The sequence below is a fragment of the Balaenoptera ricei genome, chromosome 3 (genome assembly GCF_028023285.1).
Source record: "Balaenoptera ricei isolate mBalRic1 chromosome 3, mBalRic1.hap2, whole genome shotgun sequence".
NCBI lineage: Eukaryota > Metazoa > Chordata > Mammalia > Artiodactyla > Balaenopteridae > Balaenoptera > Balaenoptera ricei.
Window position 1 is genome coordinate 35,836,678 of NC_082641.1, and position 19,129 is coordinate 35,855,806.

The following is a 19,129-nucleotide window of genomic DNA, read 5'->3' on the forward strand; positions in this document are numbered from 1 at the left end:
ACACTTCAGGGACTTCTATAACAGCAGAAATGAGTGGGAGATGGGGAGACCAAGGTTCTCCCTCTGAGAAGTAAAACTGTGAGGAAGTCAAGACAGGATGGGGAGCTGCAGTTCATGAAACGTGGGCCACGCCATTCTGGGGGTAAAAAACAGGAGGCGAAACAGAACTTTTCCCCTGGCTCTACCCTACCCACAATTCCAGGGCCTCCATGCCCCACTCGAAGCCCAATTCCTTCAGTAGAGATTGTGTCTTTCAAGATAAGCACTAGCTCCTGAGCTATCATATGGTGGCTTCACCCTCCTCCCTGTACCAAGGTGTCCTGTTGCTTTTTATTTCTGATAACAGTGAATGACCAGCTCAGGACCGGCCTCCCTGCCTGAGTTCAGAAGAGGAGCAAATGCTTTCACTCAGGAGGTAAGGGAGCTACTGCTGCTCTATTTTGCCTCTGCTCTCATTTATATTATCAAAATTAATATTTCTGTTGATTCTTGAAGAGCTTTTTCCCTCAGCTCTATTGAGGTATAATTGACAAGTTAAATTTGTACATATTTAGGGTATACAATGTGATATTTTGATATATGTGTGTATTCAATATGAATTTTTTTTTACCACAATCAAGCTGGTTAACACATCCATCATCTCATGTAGTTACTTTTTTTTTTTGAGAACAAGATCTACTCTTAGCAAATTTCAAGTATATGATACAGTATTGTTAACTGTAGCCACACTGCTGTACCTTAGATCTCTAGAAATTACTCATCCTATATATCTGAAACTCCAAATGAAATAAAATCAGTATCTCAAAGAGACATCTGCACCCCCATGTTCATTGCAGCATTTTTCACAATATCCAAGATATGGAAACAACCTAAGTGTCTGTCAACAAATGAAGGGACATCGAATATGTGATATATATAAAAAAATATATATGAATATATACGAATATTATTCAGCCTTAAAAAAGAAGGAAATCCTGTCATTTGCAACAAAAGAGATGGACTTCAAGGGCATTATGCCAAGTGAAATAAACCAAACAGAGAAGGATAAATACTGCATCATCTCACTCATATGTGGCACCTAAAAAAGTTGAACTCTTAGAAGCATAGAGCAGAAAGGGGGTCACTGGGACTGAGTGGTGAGGGAAATAGGGAAGTGTTGTTCAAGGAAAAGAGTTTAAACAATCTGTCTCTGCTAAAGATGCCATTGCTCAGAGAGCTTGGGCAGAAGTCCTGAGCAGGTCCTGCTGTGATGATACAAGTCTGTGCCTCAGAGAAGCTGTGTGATCATGTGATACTCACCAGAATGTGGGTCTCGGAATGGGGCTGCACTATGTTACCTATTCTTGTAGAGACTTTCAGGAAACAGTGCTTCCATTTTCATTCTGAGTCCTTCCTCCCCAGCACTCAATACAGCCCCAGTGGCAGATACTGTGTTATGCTCAGTCATTCCTCCCTCAGACCTGTGGCAAATTCCTCACATCAGAGTGTGTCCCTATGTTCCTTTCCCTTGGGATGAATGCCCCACCGTCAGGAACCTCTGCTCTCAGGCCTCCTGCAAGGAATCCTCAACCATGCCATGTGTTCCTAAGACCATGGGTAAACACGAACTCCAGCTGGGACCCATGCTCCAATTCTTTTATCCTTTCATTCAAAACCATTTAGTGAGCTCCTTCCCCAATAGATACTAAACTGTGTGTAATGTAAGAAGAAATGAGTGAAAGACCTTGCCCTCAAGAAATCTACAATTTTAGCACACTGAGAAGCCCCGAATATAAATGAATTTTCTTGTAATGAACAATAGAAGAGCAGAGAAACCAAAAATAATTTATCAGAGGCATCTGAGGAAGTTTATGGAAAATTTGACACTAGACTGAGCCTTGAAGGATAGGTAGAGTTTGGACAAATATTATCATTGTTGATGTTGTCATAACTTTTCTAAGAAGGATCTGTCCATGTTTAACATGAAGAGAAAAATCATATGACTCAATGACAAATCAATAATACTTTTAAAATATTTGAAAGTATGTTAACATTGTAGAAGGAGTAGATTTACTCTTTGTAGCTCCAAGGAATAGAAGAGCATTACTGGGTGGGAGTTACAGAAGACAAATTTTTTTAAAGTTTAAAATTTTACCTACTTCTTTAAAAAAGGCTGCCTTATGAAGTACCTTATCAAGCACATGCTACCTATTAGGGATATCACAGAATAATGGTTCTCAAAGAAGGATCTGGGAACCCCTGAAGTTCCCTGAGACATTTTCAGGGGATCCATGAGGTCAAAATGAATTTAACAATAATACTGTGGTAGGCAGAATAATGCTTTCCCAATGATGTCCATGTTCTAATTTCAGGAACCTGAGAATATGTTACATTAATGGCAAAGGGAATTAAGACTGTAACGAATTAAAGGTGTAATCATGGGACCTTAAAATAAAGAGACTATGCTGGATTATCTGGGTGGGTCCAATGTAATCGCAAGTGTCCATAAAAGTGGAAGAGGGAATCTGAAGAGGAGCCCAGAGAGATGGCAGTATGAGAAGGACTGAGCCCAACATTGCTGACCTTGAAGATGGAAAGAGGACATAGCCAAGGAATGTTGGTGGCCTCTCAAAGCTGGAAAAGACAAAGAAACCAGATTCTCCCCGAGAACCTTCAGAAGCAGCACAACCCTGCCAACAGCTTGATTTTAGCTCAGTGACACCCATTTTGTATTTTTGATCCCCAGAACTATAAGATAATACATTTTAATTTTTCTAAGCCACTAAGTCTGTAGTAGTTTGTTACAGCAGTAGTAGAAAACTAATACAAATACTAAGATGTCATATGGCTTTTTCACTCTCATTCTCTCATGCGTGTACAGTGGGGTTTTCCAGGGGCTATTTGAATGAAATAATACAACAGATTGAATACAGAAGCAGATATGAGTATCCACATGTTAAACAGTGACACTCTTGTAAATTTCTGGAAAACACAGTTATTCCTCATAAAAATGTTATTTATCATAACATGTAATAGGTCTAGATTTAAATTTCTAATATGTTAAATCTTCATAACTATAACCCACTTAAACCAAAGCTCTTTGGAGTTCTCAATAATTTTTAAGCGTATAAAAGGGATACTGAAACCAAAAAAAGGGAGAACCGCTATTATAATAGGAACTCCTAATTTTGGTGGATAGTTGTGTCTTTCCATTGCTAAGACTATATGAATATATAAAAGGGACCTAGCACAAATGAATTTTGATGTGAGAGACAAGCAGGGAAAATTGTGAATCAGTGAATGAGAGTCATGTTGTGAAGAGCAGGCCAGAGAGATGCACCACGTGGTTAATTCTGGAAGGACATCGGTGTTAAAAGATGTTGAGGCTTTGTGGGAGCCCCAGTAAGATGGAAGAAGCAGAAAATACATTTTTATGCATGTTTTATATATGTGTTTGGTATCCTGCACTACCTTCTCTGCTAGAAAATGAAAAAGAAACGCTAAATAATATAATACACATATAATAGTGTTTGGAGTATATAATATCTGTCTGCCTTTATGCACATTGCTTGAAATAAATAAGGTAGAGGTAGGTGGAACCCAAATTAAAGGTCACCTGTCTCCCTACAAAATAAAATCGACATCTTGAGGCAATGTCCTCTTGGAAGACATAGGAGGGTCTAAAATTTTTATTCAGGCTAAAACTTTTATTCATAAAAACTTAACTTACTCTTGAGAGCTGCATTATCTCTCTGCAATACTACTTTAATCAGATGGAAAAATAGGTGATTTCCCAGTGTGGGTGATTCCAAGTTTCTAAGGCAAAGCAGAACTATTTGCACTTGAACCTGAAAACCTCCCAGTGGATCACTGAAACTATAGCAATACGTTACTGAGGCATAGACCACTTACAGACTGCTGTACTCTGAGTACCAGGAAAAAGGCAAAAGGAGTTTTGAGCTGCATAGATAGAGGTCAAGGATTCTAAGGAGTAAAACTTATGCAATTTGCCATTAGAACAGCCTCTCAACTGCTGTTAACTCTAATTCTACATGCATCTAACACATTTGCTGATATAATGCTTAGGTCACAGCACCTACAACAGAAGCAGAGAAGTTAGAATTAGAAGGTCAAGAAAAGGAAGAACCCAGGGCAGGCACCCTAATAAGAGGTGCCATTTATTTCTTGCATTCCATATGCCTTCATGTATATTTTCTGTAATCCTGATAATCCTAAAAGGTAAATGCTATTCTTCCATTTTACATGTGAAAGACATCTGGCCTTAGACGTTGAGTAACATTCCTGACACTATACAACACACCCAGACCTGGGTAGGGATCCTCGCTGAGTACAAATCACAGAGGTCAATGTTTACATCCATACATTACAGCATTTTCCTTCCTCCCAAATGGGCTTCTCATCAAAAATTATTTAGAAACAAAATATATAGACAGGGTTTTGAGATAAAAATATCATGCATTCAATACTTAAATGTTGTGACTCCATAAATTCTAATTACCAAAATAAAGATATTCATTAAAATGTGTTCATTCTTTCTCTCTGATCTTTTTTTGTTGCATCTTCCCTCATAGAAGGAATTCAGAGAAAAGCTATTTAAATAAAGAATCAGATGATTTTAATGAAGCCATGTTTTTAAAAGGCTGCTTTTATTTTAACTAATTAGATATATTTCAGAATTAGGTCAGAAATAATTCCTCTCCAAAGACTTAACAAAACCAGAATTTCTAGAGTTCATTAAGGAGAGGGTAACAACCTCCAGTAAGATGCTTTGGTGAAAAGATAGGTGAGTGGCCCAAGGGGATCTAAGCTTCCTTTGAAAATGCCTCAAACAAGAGCAGGCAGGAGTGGGGCACAGGGGAGGGGGCAACATGGAGGAGAGGATGGCTGTGTGGGCTTATTTCTTTTTTTAAGGAAAAAATTCTGTTTTAGTGGCTATTTTCCTTCCTTGTGTCTCAGGAAACCACTGGTCATTTCTAAGTCCTCTATTTCCCAAACCCCTTCTCTTCTCTCCATCCTCTTCCTCTCCCCCACCTCCCCTCCCCTTTCCTTCTCTTTCTCCTCCCCTCCTACCTCTTCTAACTTGTTCTTTACTTTCCTTTCCTCCATTCTTTTATTCTTTGTACATTTTTCTCTTCGTTACTATTTCTTCTTTCCTTTTGTTCCACTGTTTTCTTGACATCTTTATTATTTAAGGAAATACTCCAAAGAACAATGCTTTCCTCCCAAATATCACATCATCCTAGAGTTTGGCCAGACCTTAAAGAAGGGGTCCTGAGCTGCCTTCTGCTCTCCTCAAAGAAATAAGAATTTCATCATGGAACCACAGGTTACCTGCTTTCATCTTATAACACTCTAGCATAAAATTCATCTTTATCCTTCAAGACTACAGACTGTACATTTCAAATATAATGACCTCCTCTATAAATGTAGCAAATTCAACTCTTGTTTTTGCGAAGAATCTCAAAAGCACAAATAACGAATGTATGTAGCTAAATTTCTGTAAGCTCAATGAGGGCAGGGACCATGTTGTTCCTTTTATGTATTTATTTCTCTGGCCATTATATATGCAGAGTCTACACCATATCAGGCACATAGAAGACCATCCATATTTAGGCTAAAAGAATGAATGAGTGCAAAATTCTATAATTTGACCATCTATAATTCTTAATTCAGACCAAAACACTAAAGAAATTTTAAACCAGAAGAACTTGGATGATAGTTCTGAAAAGGAATTGATTTGATCTTTTGTTTTATTTATTGTTTCTTTGCTCTTTATTTTAATGGAAGAACCTAAAGGGTAAAAATTATATATAATAAAATTTCACTTAACCAGAGAATGGGAATATATACTTAATTGTACTTTTGGGGGAAAAGAGGAATGTAAAAGACAAAAAACGAATAGAGGGATATTGAAAAAAAAAATCTGAACTCTGAGGCTGTTTTGAAGTTAATATGCAAACCAACACCTACTCCAATATGCATCTATATCCAGAGATCACTGGCTAATGCACAGGGAGGTAAAATCTCTGTAGCTCCATAGCTAGGTTGCCTGCTCGAAAGAATTTCCCCTTCTTTGCTGTGTGCATGTATGTATGTGCACTGCCTTGCTGACTCACTACATGAATGTGAGTGTGTCTTTTTGTCAAACGAATATCAAAATCCTCACCTTACCTTACCTATCTCTATTTTAAGAGGGTTTTTCCCCAGCCCTATCTATCTCTCTGAATCCACCCAGAAAAGTACACAAATCTAAAAGAAGAAGGTGCTTGCTGGCTGTGAAATCCCCAAGTCAAAGAGAATAATGATTAATATTTCTTTTCTTGTCCTCAGGAATGAACAGAAAACCAGCACAGTGGTATACCACCTGCTTGCTAGTTTTCATAAAAATAAAATCATAGAGGGAAAAGACACTTGAATCTATCTGCCAATAAGTTCACAAACAGCTACAGAAAAAAGTTACTACAAGTGTCAACATGAAGAAAGAAGATAATTTGACTACAGAAGCAATTGGTTTAAAGGTAAAATATAAGGACCTCTTGAATTCATAAATACATAAAAATATATTCTTTTTTTCTTTTTAAATCGTTAAAGCTAGTACTGTAAACAGAAAAGAGAACAAAGTTTTATTAAAATTTGCTTTGAATAACACTGCAATGAACATGGAGCAGATATCTCCTTCAGATAGTGATTTCATTTTTTTCCAATAAATACCCATGATTGGAATTGCTGGATTATATGGTAGTCCTATTTTTAACTTTTTTGAGGAACCTCCATACTCTTTTCCATAGTGGCTGCACCAATTTTCATTCCCACCAACAGTGCACAAGGGTTCCCTTTTCTCCATATCCTTGCCAACACTTGTTATTTCTTGTCTTTTTGATAATAGCTATTCTAACAGGGGTGAGGTGATACATCATTGTGGGTTTTTTCTTTTTTTTTTTCATTGGGATTTTGATTTGCATTTCCCTATTAGAGATGTTGAGCATCTTTTCATGTGTCTCTTGGCCATCTGTATGTCTTTCTTCTTTGGAAAAATGTCTCTTCAGGTCCTCTACTCATATTTTTTGTGTTTTTTTTTTAACATCTTTATTGGAGTATAATTGCCTTACAATGGTGTGTTAGTTTCTGCTGTATAACAAACTGAATCGGCTATACATATACATATATCCCATTATCTCCTCCCTCTTGCATCTCCCTCCAAACCTCCCTATCCACCAATCTAGGTGGTCATAATCTAGGTGGACATAAAGCACCGAGCTGATTTCCCTGTGCTATGTGGCTGCTACCTACTAGCTATCTATTTTACATTTGGTAATGTATATATATCCATGCAACGGCCACTCTCTCACTTTGTCCCAGCTTACCCTTCCCCATCCCCGTGTCCTCAAATCTATTCATTACATCTGTGTCTTTATTCCTATCCTGCCCTTAGGTTCTTCAGAACGGTTTTTGTTTTTTTGGTTTTTTGGGTTTTTTTAGATTCCATATATATGTGTAGCATACGGTACTTGCTTTTCTCTTTCTGACTTACTTCACTCTGTATGACAGACTCTAGGTCCATCTATCTCACTACAAATAACTCAATTTTGTTTCTTTTCTTTTTATGGTTGAGTAATATTCCATTGTATATATGTACCAGATCTTCTTTATCCATTCATTTGTTGATGGACACTTAGGTTGCTTCCATGGCCTGGCTATTCGAAATAGTGCTGCAATGAACATTGTGGTACATGATTCTTTTTGAATTATGGTTTTCTCAGGGTATATGCCCAGTAGTGGGGTTGCTGGGTCGTATGGTAGTTCTATTATTAGTTTTTTAAGGAACCTCCATACTGTTCTCAATAGTGGCTCTATCAATTTACATTCCTACCAACAGTGCAAGAGGGTTCCCTTTTCTCCACACCCTCTCCAGCATTTACTGTTTATAGATTTTTTGATGATGACCATTCTGACTGGTGTGAGGTGATACCTCATTGTAGTTTTGATTTACATTTCTCTAATGATTAGTGATGTTGAGCATCCTTTCATGTGTTTGTTGACAATCTGTATGTCTTCGTTGAAGAAATGTCTGTTTAGGTCTTCTGCCCATTTTTGGATTGGGTTCTTTGTTTATTTGATATTGAGCTGCATGAGCTGCTTGTAAATCTTGGAGATTAATCCTTTGTCAGTTGCTTCATTTGCAAATATTTTCTCCCATTCTGAGGGTTGTCTTTTCGTCTTGTTTATGGTTTCCTTTGCTGTGCAAAAGCTTTTAAGTTTCATTAGGTCCCATTTGTTTATTTTTGTTTTTATTTCCATTTCTCTAGGAGGTGGGTCAAAAAAGATCTTGCTGTGATTTATGTCATAGAGTGTTCTGCCTATGTTTTCCTCTAGGAGTTTTATAGTGTCTGGCCTTATATTTAGGTCTTTAATCCATTTTGAATTTATTTTTGTGTATGGTGTTAGGAAGTATTCTAATTTCATTCCTTTACATGTAGCTGTCCAGTTTTCCCAGCACTACTTATTGAAGAGGCTGTCTTTTCTCCTTTCTATATTCTTGCCTCCTTTATCAAAGATAAGGTGACCATATGTGCATGGGTTTATATCTGGGCTTTCTATCCTGTTCCATTGATCAATATTTCTGTTTTTCTGCCAGTACCATACTGTCTTGATTAGTGTAGCTTTGTAGTATAGTCTGAAGTCAGGGAGCCTGATTCCTCCAGCTCCATTTTTCTTTCTCAAGATTGCTTTGGCTATTCGGGGTCTCTTGTGTTTCCGTACACATTGTGAAATTTTTTTGTTCTAGTTCTGTGAAAAATGCCATTGGTAGTTTGATAGGGATTGCATTGCATCCATAGATAGCTTTGAGTAGTATAGCCATTTTCACAATGTTGATTCTTCCAATCCAAGAACATGGTATATCTCTCCATCTGTTTGTATCATCTTTAATTTCTTTCATCAGTGTCTTACAGTTTTCTGCATACAAGTCTTTCTTCTCCTTAGGTAGGTTTGTTCCTAGGCATTTTATTCTTCTTGTTGCAGTGGTAAATGGGAGTGTTTCATTAACTTCTCTTTCAGATTTTTCATCATTAGTATATAGGAATGCAAGAGATTTCTGTGCATTAATTTTGTGTACTGCTACTTTACCAAATTCATTGATTAGCTCTAGTAGTTTTCTGCTGGCACCTTTAGGATTCTCTATGTATAGAATCATGTCATCTGCAAACAGTGACAAGTTTATGTCTTCTTTTCTGAGTTGGATTCCTTTTATTTCTTTTTCTTCTCTGATTTCTGTGACTAAAACTTCCAAAACTATGTTGAATAATAGTGGTGAGAGTGCACAGCCTTGTCTTGTTACTGATCTTAGAGGAAATGCTTTCAGTTTTTCAGCATTGAGAACGATGTTAGCTGTCGGTTTGTCATATATGGCCTTTATTATGTTGAGGTAAGTTCCCTTTGTGCCTACTTTCTGGAGGGTTTTTATCATAAATGTGTGTTGAATTTTGTTGAAAGCTTTTTAAGCATCTGTTGAGATGTTCATATGGTTTTCTCCTTCAATTTGTTAATGTGGTTTATCACATTGATTGATTTGCATATACTGAAGAATCCTTGCATTCCTGGAATAAACCCCACTTGATCATAGTGTATGATCCTTTTAATGTGCTGTTGGATTCTGTTTGCTAGTATTCTGTGGAGGATTTTTGCATCTATGTTCATCAGTGATATGGGCCTGTAGTTTTCTTTTTTTGTGACATCTTTGTCTGGTTTTGGTATCAGGGTGATGGTGGCCTTGTAGAATGCGTTTGGGAGTGTTCCTCCCTCTGCTTTATTTTGGAAGAGTTTGAGAAGGATAGGTGTTTGCTCTTCTCTAAATGTTTGATAGAATTCGCCTGTGAAGCCATCTAGTCCTGCGCTTTTGTTTGCTTGAATATTTTTAATCACAGTTTCAATTTCAGTCCTTGTGATTGGTCTGTTCATATTTTCTATTTCTTCCTGGTTCAGTCTCAGAAGGTTGTACTTTTCTAAGAATTTGTCCATTTCTTCCAGGTTGTCCATTTTATTGGCATATAGTTGCTTGTAGTAATCGCTCATGATCCTTTGTATTTCTGCAGTGTCAGTTGTTACTTCTCCTTTTTCATTTCTGATTCTATTGATTGGAGTCTTTTCCCTTTTTTTTCTTGATGAGTCTGGCTAATGGTTTATCCATTTTTTTTATCTTTTCAAAGAACCAGCTTTTAATTTTATTGATCTTTGCAATCATTTCCTTCATTTCTTTCTCATTTATTTCTGATCTGATTTTTATGATTTCTTTCCTTCTGCTAACTCTGGGGGATTTTTGTTCTTCTTTCTCTAATTGCTTTAGGTGTAAGGTTAGGTTGTTTATTTGAGATGTTTCTTGAGGTAGGATTGTATTGCTACAAACTTCCCTCTTAGAACTGCTTTTGCTGCATTCCATAGGTTTTGGGTCATTGTGTTTTCATTGTTATTTGTTTCTAGGTATTTTTTAATTTCCTCTTTGATTTCTTCAGTGATCTCTTGGTTATTTAGTAGTGTATTCTTTAGCCTCCATGTGTTTGTATTTTTTACAGATTTTTTCCTGCAGTTGATATCTAGTCTCATATCATTGTGGGCAGAAAAGATACTTGATTAAATTTCAATTTTCTTAAATTTACCAAAGCTTGATTTGTGACCTAAGATATGATCTATCCTGAAGAATGTTCCATGAGAACTTGAGAAGAAAGTGTATTCTGTTGTTGTTTGATGGAATGTCCTATAAATATCAATTAAGTCCATCTTGTTTAATGTATCATTTATAGCTTGTGTTTCCTTATTTATTTTCATTTTGGGTGGTGTGTCCACTGGTGATTGTGGGGTGTTGAAGTCCCCTACTATGATTGTGTTACTGTCAATATCCACTTTTATGGCTGTTACCATTTGCCTTATATATTGAGGTGCTCCTCTGTTGGGTGCATAAATATTTACAATTTTATATCTTCTTCTTGGATTGACCCCTTGATCATTATGTAGTGTCCTTCCTTGTCTCTTGTAATAGTCTTTATTTTAAAGTCTATCTTGTCTGATATGAGAATTGCTACTCCAGGTTTCTTTTGATTTCCATTTGCATGGAATATCTTTTTCCATCCTCTCACTTTCAGTCTGTACGTGTCCCTAGGTCTGAAGTGGGTCTCTTGTAGACAGCATATATATGGGCCTTTTTTTTGTATCCATTCAGCCAGTCTATGTCTTTTGGTTGGAGCATTTAATCCATTTACATTTATGGTAATTATCAATATGTATGTTCCTATTACCATTTTCTTAATTGTTTTGGGTTTGTTATTGTAGGTCTTTTCCTTTTCTTGTGTTTCCTGCCTAGAGAAATTCCTTTAGCCTTTGTTGTAAAGCTGGCTTTGTGGTGCTGAATTCTCTTAGCTTTTGCTTGTCTGTAAAGGTTTTAATTTCTCTGTCGAATCTGAATGAGATCCTTGCTGGTTAGAGTAATCTTGGTTGCAGGTTTTTCCCTTTCATCACTTTAAATATGTCCTTCCATTCCCTTCTGGCTTGCAGAGTTTCCGCTGAAAGATCAACTGTTAACCTTACGGGGATTCCCTTGTAGGTTATTTGTTGTTTTTCCCTTGCTGCTTTTAATATTTTTTTCTTTGTATTTAATTTTTGATAGTGTGCTTAATATGTGTTTTGGTGTGTTTCTCCTTGGATTTATCCTGTATGGGACTCTCTGCACTTCCTGGACTTGATTGACTATTTCCTTTCCCATATTAGGGAAGTTTTCAACTATAATCTCTTCAAATATTTTCTCACACCCTTTCTTTTTCTCTTCTTCTTCCGGGACCCCTATAATTCAAATGTTGGTGCATTTAATGTTGTCCCAGAAATCTCAGAGACTGTCCTCAATTCTTTTCATTCTTTTTTCTTTATTCTGCTCTGCAGTAGTTATTTCCACTATTTTATCTTCCAGGTGACTTATACGTTCTTCTGCCTCAGTTATTCTGCTATTGATTCCTTCTAGAGAATTTTTAATTTCATTTATTGTGTTGTTCATCATTGTTTGTTTGCTCTTTAGTTCTTCTAGGTCCTTGTTAAACGTTTCTTGTATTTTCTCCATTCTATTTCCAAAGTTTTGGATCGTCTTTACTATCATTACCCTGAATTATTTTTCAGGTTGACTGCCTATTTCCTCTTCATTTGTTTGGTCTGGTGGCTTTTTACATTGCTCCTTCATCTGCTGCATTTTTCTCTGTCTTCTCATTTTGTTTAACTAACTGTGTTTGGGGTCCCCTTTTCACAGGTTGCTGGTTCGTAGTTCCCGTTGTGTTTGGTGTCTGCCCCCAGTGGATAAGGTTGTTTCAGTGTGTTGTGTAGGCTTCCTGGTGGAGGGGGCTGGAACTTGTCTTTCTGGTGAGCAGAACTGCGTCCGGTGGTGTGTTTTGGGGTGTCTGTGTATTTATTATGATTTTAGGCAGCCTCTCTGCTAATGGGTGGGGTTGTGTTCCTGTCTTGCTCATTGTTTGGCATAGGGTGTCCAGCACTGTAGCTTGCTGGTCGTTGAGTGGAGCTGGGTCTTAGCATTGGGATGGAGATCTCGGGGAGTGCTTTTGCTGTTTGATATTACGTGGGTCCAGGAGGTCTCTGGTGGACCTATGTCCTGAAATTGGCTCTCTCACCTCAGAGTCTCAGGCCTGACACCCAGCTGGAGCACCAAGACCCTGTCAGCCACAGGCCTAGAGGAAAAGGGAGATAAAAAAAATGAAACAAAGAAAGAAAAATAATAAAAGAAAATAAGTTATTAAAATAAAAAATAAAAAAATTATTAAAAATTTTAAAAGTAATAAAAAAAGAAAGAAGGAAAGTAGAGAGCAACCAAACCAAAAAACAAATCCACCAATGATAACTAGCACTAAAAACTATACTAAAAAAAAAGAAAAAAAAAAAAAAGGACAGACCGAACCCTAGGGCAAATTGTAAAAGCAAAGCTATACAGATAAAATTGCACAAAGAAGCATACACATACACACTCACAAAAAGAGAGAGAAAATATATATATATATAAAGGAAGAGAGCAACCAAATCAATAAACAAATCTACCAATGATAATAAGCTCTAAATACTGAACTAAGATAAACATAAAACCAGAACAAATTAGATGCAGAAAGTAAACCCCAAGTCTACAGTTGCTCCCAAAGTCCACCACCTCAATTTTCTGATGATTCATTGTCTAATCCGGTATTCCAGAGATGCAGGGTACATCAGGTTGATTGTGGAGATTTAATCCATTGCTCCTGAGGCTGCTGGGAGAGATTTCCCTTTCTCTTCTTTGTTCGCACAGCTTCTGGGGTTCAGCTTTGGATTTGGCCCCACCTCTGCATGTAGGTCACCTGAGGGCGTCTGTTTCCACCCAGATAGGACGGGATTAAAGGAGCAGCTGATTAGGGGTTCTGTCTCACTCAGGCGGGGGGAGGAAGGGGTATGGAATATGGGGCGAGCCTGCGGCGACAGAGGCCAGCGTGACGTTGCAACAGCCTGAGGCGCACCTTGTGTTCTCCCGGGGAAGTTGTCCCTGGATCATGGGACCCTGGCAGTGGCGGGCTGCACAGGCTCCCGGGATGGGAGGTGTGGATAGTGACCTGTGTTTGCACACAGGCTTCTTGGTGGCTGCAGCAGCAGCCTTAGCGTTTCATGCCTCTCGGGTCCACACTGATAACCGTGGGTCATGCCCATCTCTGGAGTTCATTTAGGCGATGCTCTGAATCCCCTCTCCTCACGCACCCTGAAACAATGGTCTCTTGCCTCTTAGGCAGTTCCAGACTTTTTTCCAGACTCCCTCCTGGGTAACTGTGGTACACTAGCCCCCTTCAGGCTGTGTTCACACAGCCAACTGCAGTCCTGTCCCTGGGATCTGAACTCCGAAGCCTGAGCCTCAGCTCCCAACCCCCACTCAGACAAGCCTCTCAGGCTGGTGAGTGCTGGTCGGCACCGATCCTCTGTGCGGGAATCTCTCCACTTTGCCCTCTGCACCCCTGTTGCTGTGCTCTCCTCCATGGCTCCGAAGCTTCCCCGCACCCACACCCTGTTTCCACCAGTGAAGGGGCTTCCTAGTGTGTGGAAACTTTTCCTCCTTCACAGCTCCCTCCCAGAGGTGCAGGTCCCATCCTTATTCTTTTGTTTCTGTTTTTCCTTTTTCCTTTTGCCCTACCCAGGTATTTGGGGAGTTTCTTGCCTTTTGGGAAGTCTGAGTTCTTCTGCCAGCGTTCAGTAGGTGTTCTGTAGTTGTTCCACATGTACATGTATTTTTGATGTATCTTTGAGGAGGAAGTTGATCTCCACGTCTTACTCCTCCACCGTCTTGAAAGTCCCCCTCTGCCTACGTTTTTAATTGGATTGGTTTTTAGCTATTGCGTTGTGTGAGTTCCTTATATATTTTGGATATTAACACCTTATCAGTTAGATGGTTTGCAATATATACATGTATCAAATCATCACATTGTACAGCTTAAACTTATACAATGTTACATGTCAATTATATTTTAATAAAGCTGGGAAAAAAACAAGAATAAATTTAGGTTGTGTCGGCTCTGGAACTCTAGATGCATTCATACATTTTTAAGTCCATGAAATACTTAAAATTTTCTGTTTCAATATCTTTCCCTGTAAATATAGATCGCCATGTTAGCCCATTTAAACACAGTTGATCTGAGACCTGGATAAGGAGCCCACTGTAAGGAATCTGAGCCCTTTGAGGCCAGAGAGCTCTTTTCTGTCATTGCCATAGGCAACACCATTACCTGGTACTATGTTCAGTGTTCCTTTCAAAACCTAGTGATTTTGTTTCACTAACTTTAAGGAGAAAGGGCCAAATGAGAATGATCACTTAGCTTTTAAGAGAGCCAATGCAGTCATTTTATTAAAAATTAAACTGTAACCACCTTTGCTCAAATTCAATTCTGTTAGTCATGTATTGAGATGATGTCTTTTCTCTGAGTAGCTCAGGAACTGTGAAAATGAGCTCCAGAAATGAAGTTCAAATTTAGTTTAAAATACAACAGAAGACTGAATGAATGAAAATCAGAGAAGAGGAAGAGGAGTGTCAACAGTGGAACAGCTGCCTGTTGTGCCCAAGACACCAACACCCAGGATTAAAGGGATTCTGCAGCTCTGGCCAGTGTCTGCTCTGATATAGGGCACTGGATCCCAGATAAAGTCTTCAGGAAGCCTTGTTCTTGGGATTTTAGGACCTGGGACCCACAATATGCAGGAAATATGTTCCCCTCCTTGGAAAGTATGGTAGTCCTATACCAAGGGCTACCAATTAAAAAACCTCTAAACAGTAAAAGGGCCCCACCACATATTGGAGCTTGCAGCAGAGATTGTCAGTGGCCCCTCAGCCCAGGCTCTCTTTGCTCTTGAGTATTATATTCCCAATTTTTAGTTACACAGATAGCTATACAGCATAATGATTGTAGTTTTCAGCCTCTTTTCCACCTAAGGGTTGAAATGCAGTGAAATCTTTTGATAAAATTCAGTAATGTGAGGGAAAAAAAAGAACTCTTAGTAAATTAGAAATAAAAGGGAACTTCCTTAATATAACAGATGGTATCTGTAAAAGAAAAAAATTCCTACAATAAATATTATACTTAAAGGTAAAAATTTTGAATATTTCTCTTTGGGATAAGGAATGAGAAGAGAATGCATGAGAGTACCACTTCTGTTCGACCCTGAACTGGAAGGTCTAGTGATCACTAAAAGGCAAAGCAATAAAAAAAATTTAAAAGTTATGCAGGTGGGAAAGGAAGAAACAAAACTACTGTTATTCACAAATGATACAATGATGTGTATAAAAATTCAAAGAATTATGAGGTAAACTATTAATGTTAATAGTAGGGCTGAGCAAAATCCCAGAATTAAAAGTCAATATATGAAATAAACCATATTTTCAGACAACAGAATCAAACAGAAAGTGAAATCTTTAAAAAGATACCATTTATAAGCATATCAACAAATATAAAGTACTGAGAATAAATCTAACAAAAACATGCAAGATTTCTACAGGGGAAATTATAAAACCTTACTGAAGATACTAAAATAGAATTAAATAAATAGAGAAAATACTTTGTTCGTAGAAAGAAAGACAATATTACAAAAGTATAAATTCTTCCCAGATTAATTTATAAATTCAATGCAATCTCAGTCCAAATACTAACTACTTGTGTGCATGCATGCATGTCTGTATGTATGTGATTTCACAAGTTGTTTCCAAAAAATTTATAAAAATGCAAAAGACCAAAACTAACCAAAACACTCTTCAAAATAAATACAAAAGTGGGAGAATTTGACAGGAAGCTTCCTTATAAAGCTCTGATAAGACAATGTTTATTGATAAGATATAAATAAAAAGAGTAATGGAACAGAATGGATACCTGGAAACAGTCCCATGTGAATGTAATTTATAATAGATGTGACAGAGCACTGAGAAAAAGAATCTTTAAAAAAAATTAATAGACTTTTTTTTTTTTAGCAGTTTTAGGTTTACAGAAAATTGAGCAGAGTGTACAGAACAGAGTTCCCAAATATCCTCACCCCACTCTCCAATTTCCCCTATTATTTACATCTTGTACTTGTAATATTTGTTGCAATTAATGTGCCAATACTAATATCTTATTAACTAAATTTCATACTTTACACGAGGGCTCACACTATGTGTTGCACATTTTTTATGTGTTTTGACAACTGTATAATGACATGTGTCCATCAATTCTGTATCATACAGAATAGTTTCACTGCCTTAAAAATCCCCTGTGCTCTGCCTATTTGTCCTTCCCTCTCTCCTAACTCCAACTCCTGGCAACCACTTGTCTTTTTTCTTAATTGAAGCATAGTTAATTTACAATTTTGTGTTAGTTTCAAATGCACAGCAAAGTCACTCAGTTATATATGTACACATACATATACGTTCTTTTCTTTTTCAGATTCTTTTCCATTATAAGTTATTACAAGATATTGAGTATAGTTTCCTGTGCTATACAGTAGATCCTTGTTGCTTCTCTATTTTATATACAGTAGTGTATATATGTTAATCCCAAACTACTAATTTTTCTCCCCCCCCATCCCCTTTGGTAACCATAATTTTGTTTTCTATGTCTGTGAGTCTATTTCTGTTTTGTAAATAAGTTCATTTGTATCATTTTTTTCAGATTCCATATATAAGTAATATCATATGATATTTGTCTTTCTCTGTCTGACTTACTGCACCTCATATGATAATCTCTAGGTCTATCCATGTTGCTGCAAATGGCATTATTTCCTTTTTTTATGACTGTGTAATTTTAACCACAGGTCTTTTTAATGAAAAACATACTTTCAAATAAATGGCTTCAGGACAATTAACTATACACAGGTAAAAATTTTTTAATTCAATCTTTATCTCACCCCAAACACAAAATCAATCACAGATGTATTAAAAATCTAAATGTATAAGCCAAAACTATAAAGTAGAAGAATATAAGAGAATATCTTTATGACCTTGTGGTGTAGATGGATTTCATAAACAAGATACAAAAGCACCAACTATAAAGGAAAACATGATAAATTTGACATTAAAATTAAGACATCTGTTCATCAAATGACATAAAAAGAGTGAAAAGATAAGTCATAAAGTGGGGGAAGAAAGATGTTTGCAGCAATATAACCAAAAAAGAACTACTAACATATAAATAGAAGATATAGAGAGCTATAAATCAATCTCCCAAAAGACAAAAAAATCATACACAAAAATGTTCATAGTAACATTTTTCATAATGGCAAAAAACTAAAAACAATTATAAACCCATTAACAGAATGAGTAAATTGTGCTATACTCATACAATGGAATACTACAACACTGAAAATAAATGAGGTACAGAGATCCACAGAAATATGGATGTCTCAAAATATGTTGGAGAAAATCATAAAAATACATATAGCATAGTTCTGTTTATATAAAATCCAGAAATGGGCAAAAGTGAACTCTAAAGTTTAGGAATACATAAAGAAATGGAGAGAAACGTTTACTATAAAAGTCATGGCAGCATTTATCTCTAAGAGAGGAGTAGATTGTCACTAGGAAAGGATGCACTAAGGGTTTATGGAAAACCATTAGTGACCTATTTCTGGAAGTGTCTGTTCACTTCAGAAACTTTTATAAGGTAGTCCATATGTGTTTTATACATTTATTTGTATTGTGTTCCATTAAAAATGTTAATATTTAAAATGTGAGTTTAAAATAAAGCCACCTAGGGTGGAGTCAAGATGACGGACTAGGAGGACACAGAATTCATCTCTCCGCACAACTAGGGCACCTACCAGGCATCGGTGCTGGACCACAGACACCTAAGGAGAGGGGAGGAACCCCCAGTGACCAGCTTGTGAGATCTTGGTTCCCAGGCCAGAGGTTGGGCCCAAGCTCCTGTGGTGTGAGCTCCGAGTCAAAACCACTGGACTAACAGAGAACCTCAGACACCAGGGACTATTAATCAGAGTGAGGCCTCCCAGAGGTCCTATTCTCACACCAAGACCCAACTCTATCCAACTGCCTGCAAACTCCAGTGCTGGACACCTCAGGCCAAACAACCAGTAAGAAAGGAATACAGCCCCACCCATCAAAAAAAAAAAAGAGAAATGACAAAAAAATATGTTACAGAAGAAGGAGCAAGGTAAAAACCTACAAAACCAAATCAATGAAAATGAAACACGCAACCTACCTGAAAAAGAGTTCAGAGTTATGATAGTAATGATGATCCAAAATCTAGGAAACAGAATGGAGAAAATGCAAGAAACATTTAACAAGGATGTAGAAGAGATAAGGGGCAAACAAACAGTGATGAACAACACAATAACTGAAATTAAAAATACTCTAGAAAGAATCAATAGCAGAATAACTGATATAGAAAAACAGATAAGTGAGCTGGAAGATAAAATGGTGGAAATAATTGCCAGGGAGCAGAATAAAGAAAAAAGAATGAAAAGAATTGAGGACAGTCTCAGAGACCTCTGGGACAACATTAAATGCACCAACATTTGAAATATAGGGGTCCCAGAAGAAGAAGAGAAAAAGAAAGGGTCTGAGAAAATATTTGAAGAGATTATAGTTGAACACTTCCCT

At 37.2% G+C, this 19,129-nt stretch overlaps 1 long non-coding RNA gene across 1 annotated transcript in view; it reads left to right on the plus strand.

Moving 5' to 3' along the window:
• Positions 1 to 346: 346 nt before the first annotated feature.
• LOC132363582 (uncharacterized) overlaps positions 347 to 19,129 on the plus strand; it is a 29,773-nt gene continuing 10,990 nt past the window's right edge. Inside the window, exons 1-2 of the long non-coding RNA XR_009502618.1 lie at positions 347 to 415; positions 6,331 to 6,518. This is a non-coding gene — a long non-coding RNA (uncharacterized LOC132363582). The remainder of the gene's footprint in view (positions 416 to 6,330; positions 6,519 to 19,129) is intronic.